The 25,654-nt window shown below is 34.1% G+C and overlaps 1 long non-coding RNA gene across 2 annotated transcripts; it reads left to right on the top strand.

Annotated features, from left to right (window-relative positions):
* The first annotated feature begins 5,058 nt into the window (after positions 1-5,058).
* On the top strand, positions 5,059-9,732 carry LOC148276493 (uncharacterized). Of its 2 annotated transcripts, none has more exons than XR_015823719.1 (2): positions 5,059-5,332; positions 5,818-9,732. It is a non-coding gene; the product is annotated as an uncharacterized LOC148276493 (long non-coding RNA). The 2 variants fall into 2 exon arrangements; XR_015823720.1 differs by lacking the exon at positions 5,059-5,332 and adding an exon at positions 5,540-5,728.
* The last annotated feature ends 15,922 nt before the right edge of the window (positions 9,733-25,654 follow it).

Here is a 25,654-nt window from a genome sequence, read left to right as displayed (position 1 = left end):
TGCATAGGTAATACGCAGAATCAGTCAACCGGTCATAGCCACGAGCCACGAGCCACGACTCCGCAATGCAAAGGGTTACGCGAGTTTTTAGTTTATCATGTGGATCTTGAGGTGTTCTAAAAAATAAGTTGAGCAGAAAATGCTAAAGTTGTCGAGAAAACAATGTACGAGGGCATCGACTATGATGGGAAGATAAAGACGTCATACCTTCACCTTGACGGTATAGTTGAAGATAAATTCCCTCTAGCTATGATATGAATCAAGGGGAAGCGTGCGTCACGGTACACATATCTACATTATAAAATGACACAGCTTCAGTATGACGTCACAGTAGAAGATAAAAGTCTCCCGACCGACTACAAAGGTACCCCCACCATCAAGTTTTGATGTAAGTACATCATTTTATACCGACGGGTCTAGAACCCCTCGATACGTTTATCTACGCATTAAAAGTGTCAAAAGTATTGTTCCACCGAGCAATTTTTCCTTTAATTATGATTTATTAAAAAATTTTATCGTTTTGAGGTTGGTACTTTTTTTTATTAAAGCCTATTAACAATATGAGAGAGAAATAAGTAAGTTTTGAAGTCGAATTAAATTCTGACATAACTGTCACTTTAATAAAACCAATGCCTAGATGTGAAAATAATGTTACTAGGTTCTGTCCTATTAACAAATAAGAGTATATAGGCGTCAGACACAGATTAAATGCGTCAGAAAATTACCACTCTAAAAAAATAATTTAGTTATTATATTTTTTCCATCTGTTTTACTATCTTACCGAGGGTATGTATCGAGACGTTATAGGAGCCGGCTTTGTAGTCGATCGGCGATCGGTTGATAAGTACATACAAACGATTTTTGAGCGTACCGTCTAGGTGATTTCCAAAAGTCATGCAAAATTCATGTTCAAGCGAGCATTTTCTGCTTGAATTGGGATTTATTGGAGTTTATAATCGCTTTGAAGTGAGCACTTGTTATCACAGAAGCCTATTTAAAATATAAATGAGAACTATTTTAAATGTTAATGAAATCGACTATACAAACTCGATACCGGTGGACCGGATGAAGCAAACAAAACACCTCAAGTCGTCAGGCGGGACGGTATGGACACCTTCATCGTCATAGGAATTCCGATACAAGTCAATAGCCGAGTGAGCTCAATCAATACGTGCGTCTGGATCTCTATCGCAGGCCTGGCAGGATGGCACTAATCGTTTGAAGCCCCGCGCCAGTTCACCGAGAATGCGCGTGCAGCATATGCGACAGACAGTGGGCCACATCACGGTAAATATCAAATAACAAAAGGTGGATTGACAGTATTTTATTGTACTACAATAATTATTTTTTGCTATTTTATTTATTACCTCAGGGCGCAGGCAGGCAAACGCAATAACTAATACACCATGGCGTCGTCTAATCTCTACTCGATATATTTTTGCAGGATTTTCACCCGAGAGTAGCCGCTGAATAAATTATATATAAATTCAGAAGAATAATACATCACAAAAATTACAATCTATCCTAATTTTACCGTGCCGTGTGGATTTGGACGATGACGATACGTGTGAAATGGGCCTGTACAGAGATCGTGAATATAGGGAAGGAGGGAAGGAGGGAAGGAGGGAAGGAGGGAAGGAGGGAAGGAGGGAAGGAGGGAAGGAGGGAAGGAGGGAAGGAGGGAAGGAGGGAAGGAGGGAAGGAGGGAAGGAGGGAAGGACGCGGCTGGCAGATCCACGGCGTATTTATAGCTCTAGTGATGAACAAATTATATTTTTTGCAATTTTTTATTTTATTTATTTATATATTTAAACGCCTTGTAGACTTTTTTATGTTTTACATAGATAAATTTAAATTCAATAATATATTTTATGAAAAAGTATCAAATAAAAGTGAATTAAGAAGAATAAAAAAACCTTTTTATTTATTTATTAACGGACTGAATCCATGAAAAAAATGGCAAACACAAATCCTTATAATACATACATGCACAATATTGAAAAAAAATACCAATTAATTACATCAGATCCGATAATTTAAATTTACTAGTATATCTCGATTTGAAGGAGTTTTAAAGAAGAATTAGAGTGAAATCCACTTCGAGATCCATGGTGTATTTACAACTCTAGAGACAAACAAACGATATTTTTTGCACTTTTATTAACCTTTTTAAAAAATAAATCATTTAAATATGATCCGTTAATTTTCATTTATATCTCAATTTGAAACAAAAGAATAGTAAGTTACGCCGTGCCAGGGGCGCCGTCAGTACACAGGAATTTGAAGAGGGGGTATTGCTTATACCTGGCCCATTTCACGAGTACATGGCTGCGTATCGCCTCCGCTTGACGACAGTTGTCACCGGAGTTTGCTGCGTCCACTATCTTATTACTTCATTACTTACAAAGTCAAACCACCGCACACCCGAGATTCTTCTGAGACACCTCTTCTCAAAACTAAGTTTATTGCTGTTTTGGGCCCTAGTGAGGTGCCAAAAATTCGCATCCACAGAGGAGAATAGGTGTTATGCAAACGGCGGCAAAGGATAGGCATTTGGATTTGACTGAGTATATTGACTAAGTTTCAAACCAGTCTGTTCTGGTCAGTGTTGTCGAATGGTTGCACCACCTGAGAGTTGTTAAAATCCATCTGTCACCAACTTTTATTCACCTAAGTATTTTTGGATTATTTCTCCCGCAGTGGCTACTCATATGTTAAAGTTTTTAGTTCAATCCCATTATGTTATATCATTATATGGCTGTTGGTAAAGGCTTAAGATGTCAATCACAGCTTAGACTTTATTTTGAGTCTAGATGAATGAAGTAATAAGATATTGTATAAATCATTTGTTCGTAGCTTGCTTGAATTTAATTCTATGATATGGTCTGCTAATTATAATATTCATATAACTATGGCTTGCATGCACCAATGTCCCAATTGTGTTGTACTGTAAACTCGAGACAAGATCTGCACTTTTCTGGTGTAAGTCTTTATGGATTTAAAAAATCACAAAGTAATTTTTTATTTTTTTGTCCTAGCTTTAATTTTATTTAGTTGTATTTGATTTTATTAGTACCTGTATTTATTATAAGAAATTGTGTTTACCATTGTTAGAATGGACTGCATAAGTCCGTCAATCAAATAAATAAATAACGCGGATTGAATCGGTGCAACGTAAATTTTTTAAATCGTTGACATTTAGAATTGGATCAAATACTTTCATAATTATCATATAATATATATTCATTAATGCCAATCTGTTAGGGCTTTCATAAGCCTGTTGATTGGCTTTAAATAGTAATAGTAAAAAATAATGGCATTATGGTACACAATGAACCGGAACATAATAGTTCACCGTGAGCCGGTTCACTGTGTACTATGTTTTTTTATGGCGTGGATATTTATGGCTAATTTTCTTCCTACAGAATGCCTCGGATTAAGAAAGGCGAGAAAAGAGAAGATATGGCGCGGGCGCTGAGTTTAGCAAAAGAAGGAACAGGTATTCGTAAAGCTGCAGCCGCCAAAATACCATATTCAACTTCACGCCGCTACTGTATGAAAAGCAAATCTTCAGTGGATCTTGTAAGATTACGCCAAACTACGAAGTCTCTGATGGTACAAGAGTACAGTATTGTGCGAATCAATGGAATAAAATTCCTTGTAATCATATAATACGTTTTTTTATTAATATTTTGAGTTACAGGTGACGTACATTAATAATATATTTTTTAACAACCTGAAAACGTTTTGGCATGGAATCAATTAAAATTCGGCAATCTTTTATTCTGTAATCTCGAAACCACATCTGAATAACAACTTCTATCATCTTTATCTTGGTAGTGCAGTCCAATTTTTGTATCCTAGATTTACAAATTACCCACAAATTTTCTATAAGGTTGAGGCTAGGAAAATTTCCAGGCCAGTCTAAAATAGTTATCTTTTTATCATTGAAATACTTAAGCATAAATTTCGATACGTGACAAGGAGCTGAGTCCTGTTAAAATACAGCCCCAGCATTAGCACAACATTTACTCAGTTCTGTACTCAAGTGCTGCTCCAATAGAGCTTTATACTTTAGGCTATTCATCATTCCTTCTATTGGTATCAAAGATTCGGTCCCCATATATGAAAAGGAGCCCCAAAACATTTTATTCACAGGATATATCACCGTTTGGTCAATATGAGCCACAGTAAGTTTTTCATCCCCACTTTTTCTAAAAAAAAGAGTTCTGGCAATTTATCGCAAAAAAACGTTCTGAAAGAGATATTCCTTCAAGTATGATATCTAATGCTACTCACATTACTGGTAGTCAAGATATTGCAGATCTTTTTGCTGATCATTTTTCTTCTGTATACTCTGTTGACAAGATTTCCAATGTTCCAAATAACTCTTCCCCGAATTATATTAATTCAAGTTTTAATATAGATTCCTTCAGTTGAGAATAGACGGACGCCACCAATAATACAGGAGCGCTTTCTGCGGATCGTCTCTGGACCTCCAGATCCAAAAAGGATAAGCCCGTTAGAACCAGGAGTGCATCCGTTGAGCATTTCCCATATGCTCTAGCAAGAGCCAGGTGATACCTGTAATACAGTAAATGACTGGAAGTAGGATGCAATAAAATATAGCAGTTGAACAATAAAATATCATGACAATGAAGCAATATACCACTGTAAAAACAACATTGTTTTAATTCCATAATAGTTATCATTTCATTATATTGTTTTATCCAATGGGAAAAAAATCAAATTGCTCATTACTGCTCAGTGGCTATATTCTGTAATTAATTCGTTTCGTAAATTCATTCGTATCGTATAAGAGGAAACGAGAGCAAAATACGACTTTAATTGCGTTAGAGTGAGATGGATATATGACGAACGAACGAACTTTTGTGACAGAATAAACCTGCTGATATAAATATTATAACAAGTTTCGGTCTATTAGAAAAAATTGTGACCATAAAAGAATGATTGATACTATATTGTTTATGATCATTTTAGATTTTTTGTTGTCTAAGGTCTTATGATTAAGTTGCCATCCTACATTGATTATATTTTGGTTTTTACTGTGAAATTCTAAGTGACAGCTGACAGCCAAAGTTAGCAACATATAATCACGCTGCGAGCGACAATACTACAGGAACTTATTCTTACCACGCGAAGTTTAAAATAAACAGTGTGACTTAAAAATAATGACATAACTCTCATAATAAAAGATTTCTGGAATAGTTACATTTCAGTTGCTTTGGAATAAGTCTTCCGAGGAGTGAATTTGTAACACATTTTAGTATTTTGCAACTACGAGTATACAGAATTATCCAAATACTCAAAGGTAACTGTGACTGTCTCTATCATTAGTTGGAATATGAAGTGCCATATCATTATAATATAGCACTTTCTGAAATGCAGGCACAGTACACTTTGATAACCTAATTAATATTGACACCTTTTAACCTATAATATAATTATTCAGAAGTGATGTTTATACACTCTTTACCTATTTGAGACCATATATCATAAATCTTCAATTCATTTACAGCTTCTAGATAAGAGTTAAAAAACAAAGTTCTTTTGTGATGGAAGTTTTGTGGACATTTTTACTAAAACGGTGATTTCATAACCCGGTTCCAAACTCACTGACTTCGCCACATGGTATTGTCAATTTTCAGCAAATCTTCTCTCGTTTCCGAGTTGCTTTCTGGACATCCTCAAATTCCTCCTCCTCTTGGTCAGCTTCGTCATTTTTTCTGTCCAATCTTTTTTCATTTATTTCATGCAATTTTTGTTTTTTTTAATGATGTTTTGTTTCTCTTCTAGGACTGCAAATCGTTTCTCAAAATCATCAGTGGCGAAAAAAGAGTATTAGTTAAGGCATGCTGCATAGCATTACCTCCAGTCATGGTTTTCCTACGCAAGAACTTTCTACATAAAATGTTAAAAGGATCACCGCCTGGTACACTGGGACTCGCAACCCCATCAGGCTGGATGAATAGCAATTTTTTTGCCGGCGTAATGGAGCACTTTACAAAACATTCCAACAGCTCTAAGGATAATCCAAGCATAATGATTTTTGACAGCCATGAATCTAATTTAAGTATTGAAGCAATAGACTTGGCGAAGAACTCAGGGGTATCCCTTGCGACATTGCACTCACACACATTACACAAACCACAACTGCTAGACGTGGGAATTTTTCACCCTTCAAAATTTCAGAAAAGAAGTGTTTATAATTATAACGCATTGATCCACTGTACGGTTTTATAGATCTTATATGTTTACCATCTATTGCACCTATGCAATTCGGAAAATTGGCTCGTAAATTAAAATCGTTTGCAATTTTTAACCAATGTTCAATTGTTAGTTGCGGTAAACACCCATTTTTCAGTAAAGATCATATAAAATGACAAACTTCTGTTATTATCTCAGCAATTGTAGAAATCCCAAGTCTGTATGATTAATGTTGATCTATAAATTTGCAGCCACTTCCAAGAAATCTGGAATAAAAAAAACATGGTCAATCGTTACAATAATACTTACATATATGACTACATCCATTGTACTCACAAACACATTGTCAGTGATGTATCAGTGCTAAATAGGTTTGCAGTGGATAGCGATCATAGATTGGTAAGAGGCACAGTTATTATAAATACCAAATTGGAAAGGCTGAAACTTATCAAAAAGCCAAAACATAATAATGTGTTCGAGATACTCTCCTCTAAGACCCTAGAATACCAAGCAATCCTCGCAACAGAACTAAAAAAGTCACCCTTTCCTTATTCAGGTACATGCGAAGAAATGAACCGGTGTATAACAGACACAATAAGCAAATCTGTTAAAACAATAACTCCTAAATCAGTTTCGAAAAATGACAAATTAACTGACGCTACAAAATCACTTGTTAAGAAGAGAAATGATATGCGAGGTGAAGGAAAACAGATTACACCAGAATATAAAATATTGAATAAAACAGTTCGTAAAAACATAAGGAAAGATGTGGCAAAGTACAAGGAAAGTGTGGTCAATGACATTATAAAAGACAGTGGAGGAACTAAAATTTTACAGAAAAAACTTAGCATTGGCAGAAAACAAATAACGACGTTGTGTAAAGAGGATGGTAGTGAGAGCAGAAATAGATCTGAAACACTAAATATAGCAAAAGAGTTCTACGAAAAACTTTATACCTCACAAATACCTGAGAGTGAGAACCAAAATAAGATTGGAATTAAAAATATCGGATCAGAAGACATTCCTGATATAACATGGGAAGAAGTCCAACATGCCATGAGACAGATGAAAAACAAAAAAACCCCTGGCTCTGATGGTATAGCTATCGAAACCATAAAATGTGGGGGAGAAATTCTTCAACGAGCAGTTGTGACTCTATTAAATAAATGTCTGGAAGAAGAACGTATACCAGAAGAATGGAACAACGCAACGATAATTCTCCTTCACAAAAAAAGTGACCATAGGAAGTTGGAAAATTATCGACCTATTAGTTTGTTATCTCACTTGTACAAGCTGTTCACAAAAATAATTAATAATAGACTCTCTAATAAACTAGACGCATACCAACCGGTAGAACAGGCAGGATTTAGGAGAGGTTACAGCACGAACGATCATATACAGACCCTGAAAAATATCATCCAGAAATATAATGAATATAATATGTCACTACAACTAGCATTTATTGATTTTGAGAAAGCTTTTGATTCTGTAGAGATATGGGCAGTAATGAAAGGTTTAGATAATTGTAGAGTGGATCATAGGTACTCAGAACTCCTAAAAAACATATACAATAATGCCACCTCTATTGTACAGCTCCATGAACCAAGCGAAAAGTTCCGCATAAGAAGAGGAGTAAGACAGGGTGATACAATATCCCCAAAATTATTTACACTAGCTCTGGAAGATGTCTTCAAAACTCTTGACTGGAACGACAAGGGTATTAACATCAACGGCGAACTCATTAGCAATCTCAGATTTGCAGATGATATAGTCCTATTTGCTAAAGATGAGAAAGAACTCGAAAACATGATAAACGAAGTTAATACAGCATCCCTGAAAATAGGCTTGAAAATGAATGCTTCAAAAACTAAAGTTATGAGTGATGCAAACCAATCATGTAACATCTTAGTAAATGGAGAAATAATTGAAAAGATTGATAGTTATATATACTTAGGACATGAAATAAAGCTCGGCAAAGATAATCAAGAGGTAGAAATAGAAAGAAGGCTAGGTTTAACATGGGCCGCCTTTGGTAAGCTCTCATATATCCTGAAATCTCCGAAGTATTCATATTACTTAAAGAAGAAACTTTTTGATGCTTGTGTTCTCCCTGTACTGACATATGGCTGTGAAACTTTTGTGTTCACGAAAAAAAATTTACACAAATTATCAGTGACACAGAGAGCCATGGAAAGGAGAATGCTGGGTATTTCGTTGAGAGACAGAAAAACCAATACATGGATTAGAGCGAGAACAAAGATCGTCGATGTGGTCGATAGGGCTGCCAACCAGAAATGGAGCTGGGCTGGTCATATAGCCAGAATCACAGACTCTAGATGGACCAAAAAAGTCCTGGAATGGCGACCCAGAACGGGTAGAAGAAGTGTCGGCAGGCCTCAGACAAGGTGGTCTGATGACATAAGACGAGTTGCAGGAAGTGGTTGGATGCGGTTGGCTCAGGATAGGGAAATATGGAGACTAAAGGGGGAGGCCTATGTTCAACATTGGACAAGAGACGGCTGATGATGATGATGATGATGATGATATGCATATAATAAGACTTAAAAAATGCACCCACTAGTTATATATAATTTGCAATTCATTTATAGGTCAATCACTTTAAAAAAGGTGGAAAAATAAAAGAAGCTGTTTTGCTAGAGAAACACAAAGACTTAAAAATGTCAAAAGTGGCTCTGCTGTTTCTCATAAATCTCCAATACAAACAACTGTTGTTTTAGAAGAATACTGCTATCATAAATAATAAAATAAATAAAACAACTTTGTTTTTACTGTTGTTTTATTTATTTTATTATAATGAATAACTACAAAGTTAGTGCTTCAAACTTTATAATACTGCTATCATTCGAATACAGAAAGTAGCATTGCGGAAGAAGAACGATCGACAATTTATTAAGAACCTTAGGACCTTACTCGAGAGAAAATATAATTAGAAAAAAAAAAACTTTAAATGATAGCACAAGAGAGTTATTGGACACTTTAAACAAATGTATTGATACGCGTAAAAATAAAGAAGATGCTTTGGCACGTGATGAGGATATAATGTTTCTGCTGTCCCTTTATCTTCTTTCAGGAAAATTCCCGAACACAAAAAGCCATCTGGGAAAATTCAATTAATTACTATAATCGATTCTTTTGGAACTTCCACTCCAAATAATAATAAATATCCAAATACAATGTGGCAAAATTAAAATGAGTATGAGTATGAGTGTGGTTACTTCACTCCAGAGGCTGGGTCTTCTACTTCTACTAGTCAACAATCACGATTACGTTCTGAAGCTCAAAATTACTACATGCAACCAACATCAGCTCCTTGAACATCACATGAACGCCCAGAGTCGCGACTTTCAACTGCAACTTCAAGTGCCTCTCAAGATTCTTAAATTTTGGATTTATTTTGAACTTTAATTTTCTGTTTTTTTTGTACTACATAATTGATCACGTAATTAGTTAATATGGTATTGCTTTCATTAAACAATTAAGAAATATCTTCTTAGTTCAATATTTTTAATTATTTTATCATATGTATCTACCTAAATAAACAAAGCTCCAAATGTATGATTTCTAAAAAGGCCAGTTTTAAAATAACGAAGTTGTGAATTACCTGAGTGTTATAAATAGTTTTTCTTCCGGAGAAATACAAAGTCGCATATAGTTAGACACAATAGCTCATCAAACGAACACACAGACATTCTTGCATAGTTTAAAAAATTACGAGGGTACCTTCTAATGTCTTTTTCACATTCCTTTTAATCTCCGTTCTTGCAACAAAAGATGTACCCAATACTCTCTTACATTTTTTTCTCTTTATACTTAGTAACGCTACTATTGCAACTTCTTCGATGTCCATTCTGCACAAATGTACAAACACTACTCTCGGCTTGGTCTCCTGGTCCTAGTTGCCTACGTTTTAATCGCCGAGAGACCGAGTCTCCGGCGACCAGTCGACAGTGCGTAATGGTCCTACTAGGTGTTACAATTATGTACCTACCTACCAAACACCACTATCAATCCTACATTTATATTCCCTAAAACTAATTTTAGAAAAAGGTGTGATTTAAATTGAACATTTATTTATTTATTCATTTACTTTTACAAACTATAAACAATAATAAAAATAATGTGACCTCACTGGGGTTACCCGTGCCGAGGACACTTAACAATATACTTTTTAGAAATGTTTTTACATTTGAGAATAATCAAAGAAGACTAACTTAATAGACAGAGATAATATACAAAATATTCAGACTGTTTTAAAAACTAGGTATATATGTACATCTATATTATTTATATTAAAAAACGCACAATGAAAATAACAAAAACCTAACATAAGGTAACTTGTAGAGCAGTTATTTCTGTTTTAAAGTAAAAATTAGTACCCGAGTACTTTTTTTTCTTTAAATACAATATTTTTTTTTATTTTTTTATTTTATTTTTGCACCACAACAGGCCAGGAGGCCCAATTACAGTGGTGAATTACATCACAGAACACCCAGGCTTGAGAAAAATCACATTTAATTTTTGTGTTCTCACCGGGAATCGAACCCGGAACCTTCCGTCTGTGAGTCAAGCGTCTTGACCACTACACCACGGAGGCCGCCTAATATCTTTAATATGTAAACATTTATGTTTTTCTAATTTGATAAAATTAGTTTATGTTTTTCACATGTATTTATTTATTTATTTCTTTACATATTTATTACAGCAATATACAAGTAATTATTTATACAACAAATTAATTCAGTAGTAAAAGTAAACATACATATTTTTTATTTTTGCTGTTGGTTCATCTAAACTAATAGCTTCCCCGTTCTAAGGCAGTAAATTATGTATTTTATAATGATATTTAAAAGTATTTACAGTTTTATCATAATGTGTGCTTTTTCAGTCTTAAAGGAAACAATGAATATCCAAAGAAAACATAAATAATACCAAAATCTCTATATCCTAAGTCCTAAGTCATTACTAGTAAAACAATCAACCAGCTTACGTCCTTCTACATCGGACAATAAATTCTCTGACTCCCTCCGACCAATGTGGATTAAGAATGCAGTCAACACCTTCCTCAGCCTGGCAATCCCACCACATTTCCACGAAACTGGGATAAGGTTATATACCCTCGGGCCTATATAATATTGCTGCCTTTGAGCCAAAAAAGTATTGACTCCTCTCTGTAGAATCAGATCCTTATTGGAGTGTCTAGTATTATGAACATGACAAACCCTTGCGTATTTTTCCCTGTTGAGATGTGTGACCGCTACTGACCTTAGTATATACTGTTGACGAATATCCAGCGCTTGAAATTCTTTGAAGAGCGAATCACTCGGGTATCGGTATGGTTTTTTTAATATAACTGTTAACACTGATTTTTGAGCTATAGCTGCTGAAGCCATAGTTATTATGTTATTTAAAAATATTAATGCTCATCATTTTCTCCAAATTACCAACCTATTATTATTAAGTTGTTGGCTGATATGGTTCACTGTTCACCATAGGCTTAGTTCACTGTGTACCGTGCCAGTACACAGAACTACAAAACTAAAACCATGATAGTCAGCAAACGGAGAGGTACCAGTGTCAACATTACTATTGACGGTGGTGCAATAGAAAAGGTCTCTTATTTTCATTACTTGGGCTGCTGGCTGAATGATGAGTGGAACCCAGACTCGGAAATAAAATTTAGAATTGAGATGGCGAGGTCAGCCATTTACGAAATAGAAAAACTCCTATGCAACCAAGACCTAAGGTTGAACATGAGATGGAGAGCAGTAAGAGTTGTGGAGAATGCTGCGTATCTCATCGGCTGATCGCGTATCCAACGAAAAGATACTAAATATAATAAAAAAGTGCAAGAACCATTAACCACTATAAAATGAGGAAAGGCCGCATACTTTGGCCACATATTCCGAGGAGGAAAATATGCCCTTTTGGTTCGTAGTGGAAGGCACAATCCAAAGTAAATGAGTTATGGGACTCAAAAGAATGTCAAAAATCCGGTTGTGGTCCCGTGGCAAGTGTCTCGGATTCACGGATCTAAGGTCCGTGGTTCGAATTCCACTCTACCCCAACTTGATTCCCATTTTCTAATGGTGAGTTATTTACAACTTGTTGAAAATGGCCCTCAAAATGAAATATTTGGGTAAATAAATAAATAAATTATCAGAATGCAAACATTTATTTTATTTTTTGGTAAATCAGTGATTTGCAGTGGTTTGGAATACCAGATGCAGCATTGCTTTTCATAATGGCCCAGAATCGAGAAGAGTTTTTCAAGTGATGTTACAAAAATCTATTTCCATTATAGGTAGTATTTATAAAAATTTAACAAAGTCAAATAAGATTATTATAACTATTGTTTTTAAAAAATATGTCATTTAAGTTACATAGAAGGTAAAATGAGGTACCAGTCTCGTAGTAGAAGTAGACTAATGAAATGTTTAAAGCTACCTTTGAAATCAATGTTTCATGTCCACTCTGCCAGGAATCGAACCCGAGACCTCAAGGAGGGTAGACGAGCGCGCCAACCACTACACTATGAGATGGACTTAGGTATCTCAGAGGTTTCTATCTGAGAGTAATAATCAGTAGAAAGCACTCATCTAGGTTTCTGGTTCTATTTCACACACAGAACTGTGTAGACACAGTTGTTTGTTGTTGATAGCAGCTACATTTATTATTTCCCTAGGTTATTATGTACAAGGTTTATATTTCTTAAAGTGGATTTGTTCTGCCTTCAAAAGAGTATAATGATTTTTTTTTATTAAATTGAAAAAATATTATACATAATTATATACAATATTCCCAAAGGGTTTTTAAAAAAAACTCATTTAGGGACATACAGATAACAATATTTATTTAAAGACATTTTTATATTTTAAACTATAATATTATTTACAAAAGCAGAAAAATTAAAATTATGATATTCCACAAATTAAAAAGGGTATGAAAAATACTTAAAAAATAACAAAATAAACATAATACTAGGCATGGATATTTTAATGTATGTAATATATTTATTTATTTTACAGACACATGTTTAAATTACATAATAAAGATAAAGTTTAAAGACAGACCAGCGAAGTTTCTGAAGAAAGAAGAAATGTGTGCATGCGTATATATATATATATATATATATACGCATGCACACATTTCTTTATTATGTAATTTAAACATGTGTCTGTAAAATAAATAAATATATTATATATATATATATATATATATATACGCATTTATATTATATTCTTCTAGTTCTTGGCAAACAATGGTTGTTTTATTCAATTGTGTATTATAGTAATATTTATGTATATATATGCCCAGTGCAGGGGCGTGGGGTGGGATTTTTGATTAGGGCAATTAGTATATAAGTAATTGGTACATAATAATATATACTGCCCTTAAGAAATTAAAGACAAACTAAACACTAATATGGTAATAATATTAGAAATAATTTCACATATCTAGTAATAAATTGAAATAACAAATCACACAATTTCACCATATATAGTATAATAAATAACTGCGAGTATTTTGTGGCGTTATATTTTATTTGTCTAAAATACAGTGAAACTAAAATTGATATTATCTTTTTGAAAAACTTGACTTTTCAACGAAAAATAATTGGTCATTATTTGAACCCGAAAAATTAAAATATGTAGTAGATTATAAATTTTTTTCTTAAAACAAATCAACAAATATATTGATATAATGTTTGAATTAAATTTTATTTTGTATTCCTACTTCACCACAAAATAATAATTATAATATTATGTTCAGCGTCAAAATACCTAAATCGCATCCGCACCGCTTTGTATTATTATTTTTTATTTTCTATGTAGATATTTTTACTATTTTCTATTTATTTTCCGACTCCGAAATTGTTGAACGCTCACCCTCCTATTTTGTTAAAATAACTAAAACATGAATATAACATTTTTTGTCGAGATCGGAGCATTTTAACCGGTTCTGATTTGAGAACGAACTTGCATGAAGAACAAGTCAGGACTTCCACCCAGCACTAAGTCAGTCCTGAGCCTGTCAGTATGTGCATTGCAGTCAGTTCTTTATTTGTTATCCTTTGTGTCGCTAATCTAACATAACGTCACATCAATTACGCTATGCCAGGGAACGTGTGTTTTCAATAGAAGAAGAAGGTTCTGAAACAATTAAATCTGCTTATAAGGATGATATACATACCTGCAATTCTTACTGTACATTGGGATAGTAAAATGTTGCCTGCATTAAATATCAGGGACTCAAAATAAGAAAGACTTCTAATTTTTGTTACATTTAGGGACAGTGAGCAGCACATAGGGGCTCCAAAATTACAGAAGAATTCTTCTGGTAAAGAGCAAGTGAACGCTGTTTGGAATGCACAGATGCATTGGGGTATAGGGTAAAGAAGACAAAGTACAAATTTCCTGCTGTGACACAACTGCATCAAAGACAACGTTTTTGTGGAGCATGTGTCTTACTTGAACAAAAATTGGAAAGGCACTTGTTGTTTTTTCCATGCCGTCATAACAAATATGAACTTATTTTATGATGTGTATTTGAATGTAAAGTACTAGATGTAACGAGCCGTCCTGACATACCTACAACTTGTTAAATGTTTCAAGGAAAGTTGGGAAAGTATCAATTTCAATCATTTTTCAAAGGGACAAAGAGAATGTGGATTTTTTTTTTTGTGAGTTGGAAATGAAAGAAATCTTAGACTTTTATGAAAGTGAAACAGATAAATCAACACTGAGAGGTGATTATCATGAACTCATAGTGCTCTTTTTAAAATTTATTTCAACAGAGAGGGAAAACATTTTTGAGAAGGGAATATAGAAGTCTAGGGATTTACAAGGCTTATGACCTGTCATTGGCTGGTTCAAGTGGCCATTTTACACACTGTGTAATATTCACCATTCTGCCCATGTTTGAACATCCACATTTCCATAACTCTTCCATCTGTTGGCTTATGTGAAGTAAAAGAGCTGAAACCTTTATCACGTGGGTGAGATTCATCCGGCTGAACCAAATCACCTACTAGGCAACGCTTGAAAACAATTTTCCAATTTTTATACTTCTTCTTTTACCAGGTAGTTAATTTAAACTGATCATTTGGACATACTCTAATATCATAGTGCTCTCTCTTATGTGTTTGAGAGGAGACTCCTTAAGAGATGTCTCTCTGTTCATTGCAACTGTTTATGTCAAAGCGTGACAATTTAGTGCAGTGCAGTTGTGAAGGCTCTTTGCCAAGATCTCCGCTTCTTCAAAGTCCTAAAATTGTAAGAAAGGATAGATTCCACCATTTCAAAGGCAGCTGTAAAGAAATTTAGTCGCCATATGAATCAGAAGAGTTGTCTGTTCTATCACTTTTGATGATGTAGTAGACATACCTTTGGTTCTGTCTGTTTTTGACATGACCAGACTTAAGATTTTGGTTTATCTGATCATGCCACGTCTTCCTCGGTCGTCCTTGTCTCACGTTAGCGTTAATTTTCGCCATATATACTTGTTTTACCATTCTTTCTTCGTCCATTCATTCTACGTGACCAAACTATCTCAGAGACTCTTTCTTAATATTATCAATTATACTTGACTCAGATTTACACTCTCGCCTAATTTCATCATTTGTAACCTAATTTCATACATTGATTTCCCACACATTCGTCTAAGAGTATTTGTATTTATTTTAACCGTGTTCACTCGGCTTTCATCCTTCCTCTGCCAGTTCCATGTTTCACTTCCATACATAAGTGTTGGGACTAAAACTGGGTTGTGCACTGTCAGTTTAGCTTCGATTGACATATTTTTATTAGAAATTACTGTGCTTAGTGCTCCGTTCATTTTGTTGCCCACATTCACTCCCCTTTCAACATCTTTTTCTACTTTTCCATCTCTTGGACCTACGCATGGAAAAGAAATATATTCGTTAGGAATTAAATGGACAATTATGCGTAAAGTTTAATTCTATCCTGATTACCGTTCTTTAATTTTGATTCATTAATATACATTTGCTAATCCAATCTTAATTTCAGTGAAAAAATAGGCAACTTTGTGTCAATCGAAATCAGAGCTCTGTTCCTTTGACTAAAGACTAGTTTTATTCAAGAATGTCTTTCAACATGGACGAGTGACACTTTATATTTAGAAGCTCAAAAGATAGTTATGGAGTTGAAAGCTATGAATGACAGTGCTGAAATGAGGGTACTATTTGCAAACCTGGCAAAATCCATCATTCTTAATTTTGAGCAAATCACAAAAAAACTGATACAATACTTAACTTCAACTTTTTTTTAAACTTCAATTTTTTATTGTAATCAGTAAATATATTATACGTAAGCAGTGGTGACATAAGCATGATTGTGTCAAGAAACAGTAGTGAAATAATAAATTTAATTTTATACATTCCAACTTTACAATACTCAAGTCAAGGTTGCCATGTTTGCAACAAACCCGATAATTTAATAGTCAAGTTCTTACAAATAAAGCCATATTTTTAACTGACAATGTTATAATTATTGTTAAAAAGTATATTCTGAATGAGTTTCAATTAATATCTCACTTTTTTTAGAATTTGGATTTTGCCGGGTTTGCAAATAGTACCCTCAAATGAGTGTTAAATTGATGAATGCTGAGGATATGAGGTTTGTATGTAATGATAGCATGGTAAGGTATTTAGGACTTTAGAATACATGCATATGGTACATTTTTGGTCTTAGGAAATATGACCACATTTCTGATTATCGTAGGCAACTGAAATGGCTCAAAATTAGACAGCGGAGAGACTATTACTCCCTCTCACTTCTGTTCAATGTACTTCATAGTCCTAACGCTCCTATATACCTGCGTGAAAAATTTCAACGCTTATCAGTCCATGGTTTACCTCTTCATTCTAATTCTCAAGGCACTCTCTTAATACCCATCCACAATTCCTCTTTCTTCTCTAACTCATATAGTGTCCATGCGGCTCGACTGTGGAATCATCTCTCACCCACCATCAAAGATGTTACTACATTATCTCTGTTTAAATCACGTTTAAAAAAACATCTCCTTTCTCTTCCTTAATCTCTCCTCCTTTCTTTTTTCCTCTTTCCTCTTTTTTCCTTTTTCCCACTGAGTAATAGTTTTGATTTAAGGTAATTTATAAACAAATACGTTTATTTCTATTTTTATATACTTTAAGCTTTTTTTTCTATTGAATATGTTCTGTAACTTGAATTATAAAAATAAAACTTTTATTTTATTGGTTGGTTGGAAGAAATTGCCATTTGGCAATAAGCCCGCCAATGTACAAATAATATTATGTACAAAAAGTTAAATAAATATTTTATTCCAGTGTGATGTCTGTTGTTGATCAAATAAATATTTGAAAAAAAAATTATAACGATTCCTGATGTAACCCATTGTAATTAAGTTGGTAATAACTTAAATTATCATAAAAGTTAATATTAATAAGTACTTAGTATACTCCCACTTATTTATCTGACTAATCAGCGCTTTCACACTTCAGATTGGTAAATATTATACAGTGTTGGAATCATTATTAATTTATTATCCTAAGTGCATTTAAAAAATAGAAGTCCAATGCGATACATAAATATTTCAGTGCAAAAGAAAGGGACAATGTTATGGGATATATGGGTTGGTGGTGTACAGTATGGGATGATTTCATTCTATATTGGACTGAAATATTATTGTAATTACATATAGTATGTTTATTATTACTAGAATTTTCAAATAAACAAACCAGCTGCGTGATGTCCAATAGAAAATGGCCCATTTCATAATTATCGTCCAAATTCATATGGCACAGTAAAACAAGGGTGGATTGACATTTATCATATATATTTCAAATGCATTTAGCGGCTACTTTCAGGCAAAAATCATGCAAAAGAAAATCGAGTTGCGACCAATCGGCCTCAAGGTGTACTTGCTATAGCGTTTGATATTAAATAAAAAAAATCAATCCACCCCATGTTATTTTATTGTACCGCGTGGATTATTGCCATGGTGTGAAATATTATATCGCGAAGTGGGCAAGAGCCCGAGTTCGCACTAGCACAGCAGCTCAGTCTTCGCAAATGTACTTTAGGATAATATAATATTTTGTGATTAAAAAGATGCAATGCATAAAGTGAAAGTGCTAGTGTAAGTGTGCATAAAGAAGAGGCATGTTAGAGCTGGTCTGATCAGTGTTCTATATAATGTGGTCTTTGTTTTTCTGAATAGTAGACATAATTTTAATTGTTTAATGAAGCCAAAGTAACTCCGATTTGCTGCAAATTTTATGCAAAATTTTTGCTGTTGACTAGGGAACCTAGATATGTGAAGTGTTTCACAATTTCAAACGTGTAGTCATCGATGTTTATGTCAGAGGATTGACTGTTACCGGGCAACATCGTGACATATTTTGTTTTGGACTCATTAATGCGAAGCCCTATTTCTTTGGCTGACAACTCAAGAACAATAGATGCTTTCCTCAGTGCCGATTCTGATCTTGCGATAATGCCATTATCTTTATTGTCATTGTCACACTTGTAGGTAATATTGTTTGTTGACAGTTGACAAGTTGACATAAAGGTTTTGGCAGTTGACAGGCACCATAGACGCCATAAACTATAAGAAGATTTATAATCTTAGACTACCAATAGAATTATTACTATAGACCAAATTTATACACTGAGGATATAATATAACCATAACCTTATTTTCATTATTTTATTTTATATATGGTAATAATTCAACAAAGATACATACTAGAAAACATCCAATTTGAAGTTATTCGTCAAAACAATTTCACATATTTTAAATTCTAGAATACACAAAATATTTATTTAAAATAACATTTATTGTTTTTTTTTTTTAATTTCTAATAGAGTTTCATGAAAAAAGGTATTTTTTTTATTTTGGCAGTATATGTTTTAATATTCCTGACAAATTTGTACCATAGGCATATGGTATGTTACGTTATTTTTTTAAAAAGGCATATTAAATATGTTCTGAGTGTTCCCAATTCCGCATTTTTTTGTATTTTATTGAGAAGATTAGTTTCTACTTTATCGCGGGAAAGGTATCATGGGGTAGGGGAGTAATAATTAAACGTAGATGCAACAAAATGGTTTAAAATCATACCTTACGTTTACAAGACAAATTATTACGAGGGGAATAATTAAATATGTCTTAATATGGGGCAGTTTGTTATTGAGGTGGTGAAATTGAAAAAGATTAAGATGAGATTAGGTTATCTCGGAGGCTGTAAAATTAAGTTCCACATTTGCGTGCATTAATAAACGGAAGCTGTCCATCTTTCCGCTATTTGAAAGGAAGCGGGAACAAAAAAATCGCGTCTTCCAGATATGTGAGATAAAAAAATAATTCGCCATGTACATTTTCTATTTTAATTGTCTGTCATGATAATATAATTCTAAATAAAGATAGTTGAATTTCATGCTCAAAAGAAAATAACGAAACTTAAATCTATCCTTGAGAGCCTTGGGCGGCTCTCGGAATTCGGTCCCGTCGGCGACGACAGCCAGGTGGAAGAATAACCACCTTGTTTCTAAGGGCTGGGGTGGTTTTATATAACACCCGAGCAAGTCTTTTTTTCCTTCTCCCTTTCCCTTATCACTTTGATTCACTGTCTCTTTTCAACACTTACTTATGACTACGTTCGTAATATTTAAAGTTAAAATTATTATGTTCTAAATGAAAAACTAAATTAAAATGAACTTAGCCCCTTCCCGCATGGATTTTTTTTTCGATTTGAAAAATAAAGTTATGTAGAATACTTAAAAAGATTTGGGAAAAATAAAATAAAAAACATATTTTGTTTTTTATTTGAATAAGAGAAGATAATAAATCATAAAGTTAAAAGAAAAACAATAACAGTAAAACAACCTGATATAATATTAAGTTTAAAAAATAAATATAAACATTTTTGGAAATCGAAAAAATAGTTTCTATCTTTATTTATGCACAAATACTATTCATTTTTTTTCTTTGCGTAGTGTTTCAGATCCCAAAAAAGTTGAATCGTCCTGAGAATAAATCATGTTTTCTTCTGTTCACTCTTTGAAATCTTTCGTCCCTGTCTTCTTAATATTTTTTTTCTTTCCCTTCGCCCTTCTTAGTTGAAGATGGCCTATTTCCGGTAATTTCTTCAATATCCAGCAGATCTTGTGAATTTGGAAGCTTTTGAATAGTATATGAATGGTAATTATGTAATAACTTATATTTCCATATAAGTTATTAATCAGACCAGTCTGAAGATGCCCATTAGAGGGTGAAAGCGCTAATTGGTCAAAATAAATAAGTGGAAGTGTACCAAGTATTCTTTAAATTAATAACTTATATGTTTAGAATCTATATCCTATCTATATGAAGCAGTTTCTCCCTCCCTTTTCTCTGTCCTAGACCATGTCTTCCATAGTATGGAATACAATTTTTGTCCGGCAATATCAATGGTTGCATCTGAAATTAATGATTTTTTCATTTGTGTAATCAACAAACATAAAAAATCACTATCAAAATAACACCTTTCTTACAATTCTTACCATTTCATTTGCCTTTTATGTCTTCTATGTCCAGTGTCCATTTGTTTTTCATTGCGGTTTTGAAAATAGAACCAGGGTGACTGGTACCAAACCAGACTCTGCGACCTTATATGAGTTTCTTTGAAATTTTCATTAAATTTGCAGCTGAAATGGTCCCTTCCACTTAGTAATAGGTAATTGCTTGACACCACGAAAAGCAAACGCCTCTCTGCTTAGTTTTATATATATATATGTATATTTCATATGGTAGTTTCTTTATTATTTACCTTGCGTATGATAAATAAGGTTTATATTTCAAAAGTGAATTTTTCTGCTTTCAAATTTCTTTAAATTTATCTAAACTGTTGTGATCAGGAGGGATATACTAATGTGGGCAAATCAGGAACTTCTCAGCATTTGCTCATGTGGAGAGGAAACCTGTTAAAACTCTTCAGGAGAAGCCGGCCTGTTGGCAGTAGTCAACTCGACTTGTAAGCATCTGGGTGAGCTCGTAACCAGCATTCTGCATTCTCTTGAAATCATAGGCATGGAAAATGTTAGGGAAAAACATTTTAGTTGTACTTCCGGTAGATCCACTTAAATAACGATTGTTCCAGAGTTGAAGGGTCCTGCTTCTTATTTTCCTTTTGGCAAAGCTGAACGGGAAATCGGGGGCTGTCTTCTTGGGAATAGCTTCCCGAGCTTTTTTGTTGCCAAGGATTCCGCAGTATCCCTTTATCCAGCCGATGTACACGTCCTGGTGTATGCATCGTAGCTTCTGGATATCTGTTCTAATGTCCATTACAATAGGGTTGACCGAATTTCGGTCAGTTATTGCATGGACGCCAGATTTGCAATCTGTCAGGATCGTTCTTTTCATCAATCTGTTTGGTGGCTTCTTCAAAACATAAACCAGGGCTTCTCTGATCGCAAAGATCTGCTCAGTTTGAATGGTGTCTGTTTTTGAGTGCAGAAATTTAATTTTTTTTTTATTTATAAAGCATTTACTTTTCTCAAGCTCTTACTTCTGGACAGAAGTTTTAACTGAAAAAACAACAAGTTATATTGAGTTATACAAAATCATATTTTAATATTTACATAAGTGGAGCTAATTAACGAGTTGATTAGCCGAGAGCAAAATCACAAAGTTAGTGAATAAACAGACATTATAATTAAATACGTGTCCCAGTACATGGCGAAGTTTTGATATCTATTTCTATCCTGTCAAAATGAAGTTGGCACTCTCTTTTGGCGACAAGTTGTTCCTTGCTTAGACCACTGAGCAAAGGCAAGAAAGACAACCACAATGCTCTCAGTGCATCATTCCTTGGAATATAAAACATGCAATTTATTTAACTTGTTGAACTGCATCCACGAACAATTGGACTCTCCATTTTTCAGTTCGTCTATTAAACAATGTCAAATCAGTATTTGTCGGCGATAAAAAGAAATTGGCTTATTTTGATACTCAATTGCAGCTTAAAAACGAGAAGCAAACAAATAAATGGCATTTTAAACAGTCCTCAAACGCCATATATAAGGGAATATCTAAGGGAACTATGCATTCCAGATGAACTAGCTGACAGGCGTCTCACGCTTAGATCAGCTACGTCTTCGGCGAGAGGAAAAGTTATTATACCTCTACGCAAACAGCGCACTAAATTTAGTGAACGCGCATTTGCGGTCGCAGGCCCTATGGTATGGAATGCTCTCCCAGCAGAGGTGCGAGGCTGTGAAAGTGAAGTGATGTTTCGGAAAAAACTTAAAACCCACTTGTTCTCTAAATCATTTGAATAAATACGTAGCACGTGACAACAAAATAAATTATTTTAATTAAATTACAAATTTAAAAGCTTCAATTAAATTAACTTAACAATAGAATCACCATGTAAAGCGCCCTTGAGGTATTTTATTACGAAAATGGCGCTATATAAGTTATCCATAATAATAATAATATGAACTACGAACGAAAACCAAAATGACAAGTGACCGAATGACGTATCGACGCTTTCAAAGGAAGATGGCGGCTGGTTGTTTAAGTTGTTTTTAAAATTTATCTGTGAGAAACAGTCAAACGCGATACTAGCGCTTTGTGTGTAACAACGGAACTAGAGCTGTCACAGGCCTGTCACCAAGTGGTTAGTTCAGATATTTGCCGTAAGATGGCACCAGTAGACGCATATAGTATTGCCAAATTTGGGATTATTTGCAATTTGGCCAACAATATTTGGAAATAATTAATAAAAATATCTTAAAGTTGGGGCCATATATGGGTCCATATGCGGTAAGGGGCTTTAGACAACAATTTATTTATTATAAATTACTATCAATTAAAATAAACAGACGAAAGTGAAATCATTAAACTAATTTATATCCGTGAAGATTAAAGAGGGATTAATTAATTACTAATTGGTTAATTGGGAATGGTTCTCCTCCAAGAGTAGTGGTCAGCGCGTTCACCTACCATACTGGAGGTCCTAGGTTCGATTCCTAACAAGGGAGTGAAATATTTATTTGAAATGTGGTTCTACGCTGCAATGTTTCATATGTAGTTCCTGGACTGGAATCTGAAGCGTAGAACGGTCCATCTTACCTTCATACATATTATAAATAATCGCTGGTACGTCGCGATTGGACTACCGATGCAGTGCTTTATGCACCATAGAACGTGAATAAAAAAATGATGGCGTAGAAATTTATTAGAGTTTTATGAATAGGTCAAAAGTTGGAATAATCGGCGCGCGTACATAAAAAGATGGATAAATGTTGAAGAAGCGAGGTTTGCATCTATGACCGAAAAATAAGGTTCGGGTTTTACTTAGTAATTTTTATATAAATTTGCAAGTTTTTAAAATAAAAATATTATTTTAATGGCCTTCGTTTAGCGTTATTATTTATAAAATATTATGTTTTTCCGAGCGGAAAACATGGGTCGATATTCATTGTTAATTTTATATTTTATATTTTCAAAAGAAAGGTTTTGGGAATCCTTGGTCTTTCGAATTCAACCGAAGGAATCCTAATAATCCTTAATCCTTACTTTAAGAAAAGACGGAATATTATTGTACTTAGGTTATTTACAGGATTTATTTTTAACGGCGGTACTAAAAATGTGGTTCTTTTCAGAATTGGCTTTGTTATTATTATTAAAGTGCTTTATTGTTTGTTAAATTCTAGAGCACAAAATAATGTAATGGAAGGTTGAAATAATAATTCCTATTAAAATATTTTAAATTATCGCAGCGTTAATTCCCAATACAAACAAAGGTTGACTTTCAATTAATTAATAATGAAAATACCTGCATGTTTTATGGGGAAAAAAGTTGAAATTATGAGTATTTTAGACACGCATATATAGCTCGCATCAAAGGCTTGATTGTAAAATATGGGGTAGTTTGTTATTGATATGGTGGCGAAATTGAGATAGATTATCTCAGAAGCTGTAAAATCAAGTTCCGCGATCGCGGGGAAACGGGACACCCGGCGGGCGCGGCGGTGGTGTTGGCAACTCGAGAGGAAAGCGCCTTCCTCGTACCATATAGAATATGTGAGATAGAAAGTTAATTCTCCACGTGTTTTCCCTACTTCGATTCCCCGTCATGGTAATGCAGTTATAATTAGAGCTTAATGAATTTAAAGCCCATTATAAAATAAGAGAACTTATTTTGTTGCAACAGAGAGGGAAAACATTTTTAAAAAGGGAGTATGGAAGTATTGGGAGTCTAGGCATTTACAGGGCTTATGACCTGTCATTGGCTAGTTTAAGTGGCCACTTTACACACTGTGTAACATTCACCATTCTGCCCATGTTTGAATATCCACATTTCCTCAACTCTTCCATCTGTTGACTTTTGTGAAGTAAAAGAGCTGAAACCTTTATCACGTGGGTGAGATTCATCCGGATTCCCTACCTTGTAGACGATGAGGGTTGGTTTTAAAGCGACAGTGAAAGGGACATTGAAAGTTGTAAATGTCAATATTTTTTCGCGCTTTTCCTTACTGAATTTGGTTAGTTAAGGATGATATATAATCAATTCGTGATAAATAAAAAAAATTGCTCGCTTGTATGAGTGAATCCGAAGAAGATATTTCGTCTTTAAAACGGATTCGGGTATGTGGTGGATGCTTTTAATGTTGAATTTTGTCAAGTAAAAGAGCTGAAACCTTTATCCTTTATCCGGCTGAACCAATTCACCTACTAGGCAACGCCTGAAAACAATTTTCTAATTTTGTGTAATTCTTCTTTTACCATGTAATTTATTTTATTTCATTGGAAAGCCAACAGACATTTATACATTTATAAGAATCAATTATACCATAAATACATATCATAAAGTCCAATTAGAGGCTTCCACATAATATTGTTATTGTAAATGTTGTCACATAAAAATTATACATAGCATAAAATAAGTAATCATACAAAACTTATAATATTACTAGAAATGTAAATGAATATTGGTCACACAGTTGCACATTACAATAAATAATACAACTTTAGTTGACCATACAGTGTTCATTTGTTATGTGCCTACAATTAATTAATTAAACAATGTTTTGAGTATGTCCAAATGCTTGCAGACTGGCTGGATTTTCTCCCTAGGGAGTTGTTCATATTGACTAAAAACAAATAATGACAAATAGATTATTTACACAACTAGGTCCTCACACCGAAGCAGTCTTCGATGGTCACTCTTCACTTATGCATTTCCAGCACGATGTTACCGGTGTTTTCACCCTGCGGAGAGATGACGGATGGTGTGCTCGAACGAGCAAAATCTGGGTGGTGTCTCGGGATTCGGTCTCGGCGGTGAAGACAGCCAGCCGGAAGACCGGGCGGCCGTGATCGGGCACCCGCACTGGTGGCGCAGGAAACTGGCGTTCTT

The sequence above is a fragment of the Micrasema longulum genome, unplaced genomic scaffold, assembly GCF_059751315.1.
Source record: "Micrasema longulum isolate JH-2025_06_02 unplaced genomic scaffold, ASM5975131v1 h1tg001211l, whole genome shotgun sequence".
Taxonomy (NCBI): Eukaryota; Metazoa; Arthropoda; class Insecta; order Trichoptera; family Brachycentridae; genus Micrasema; species Micrasema longulum.
This window is presented reverse-complemented; position numbering and strand designations above follow the sequence as displayed.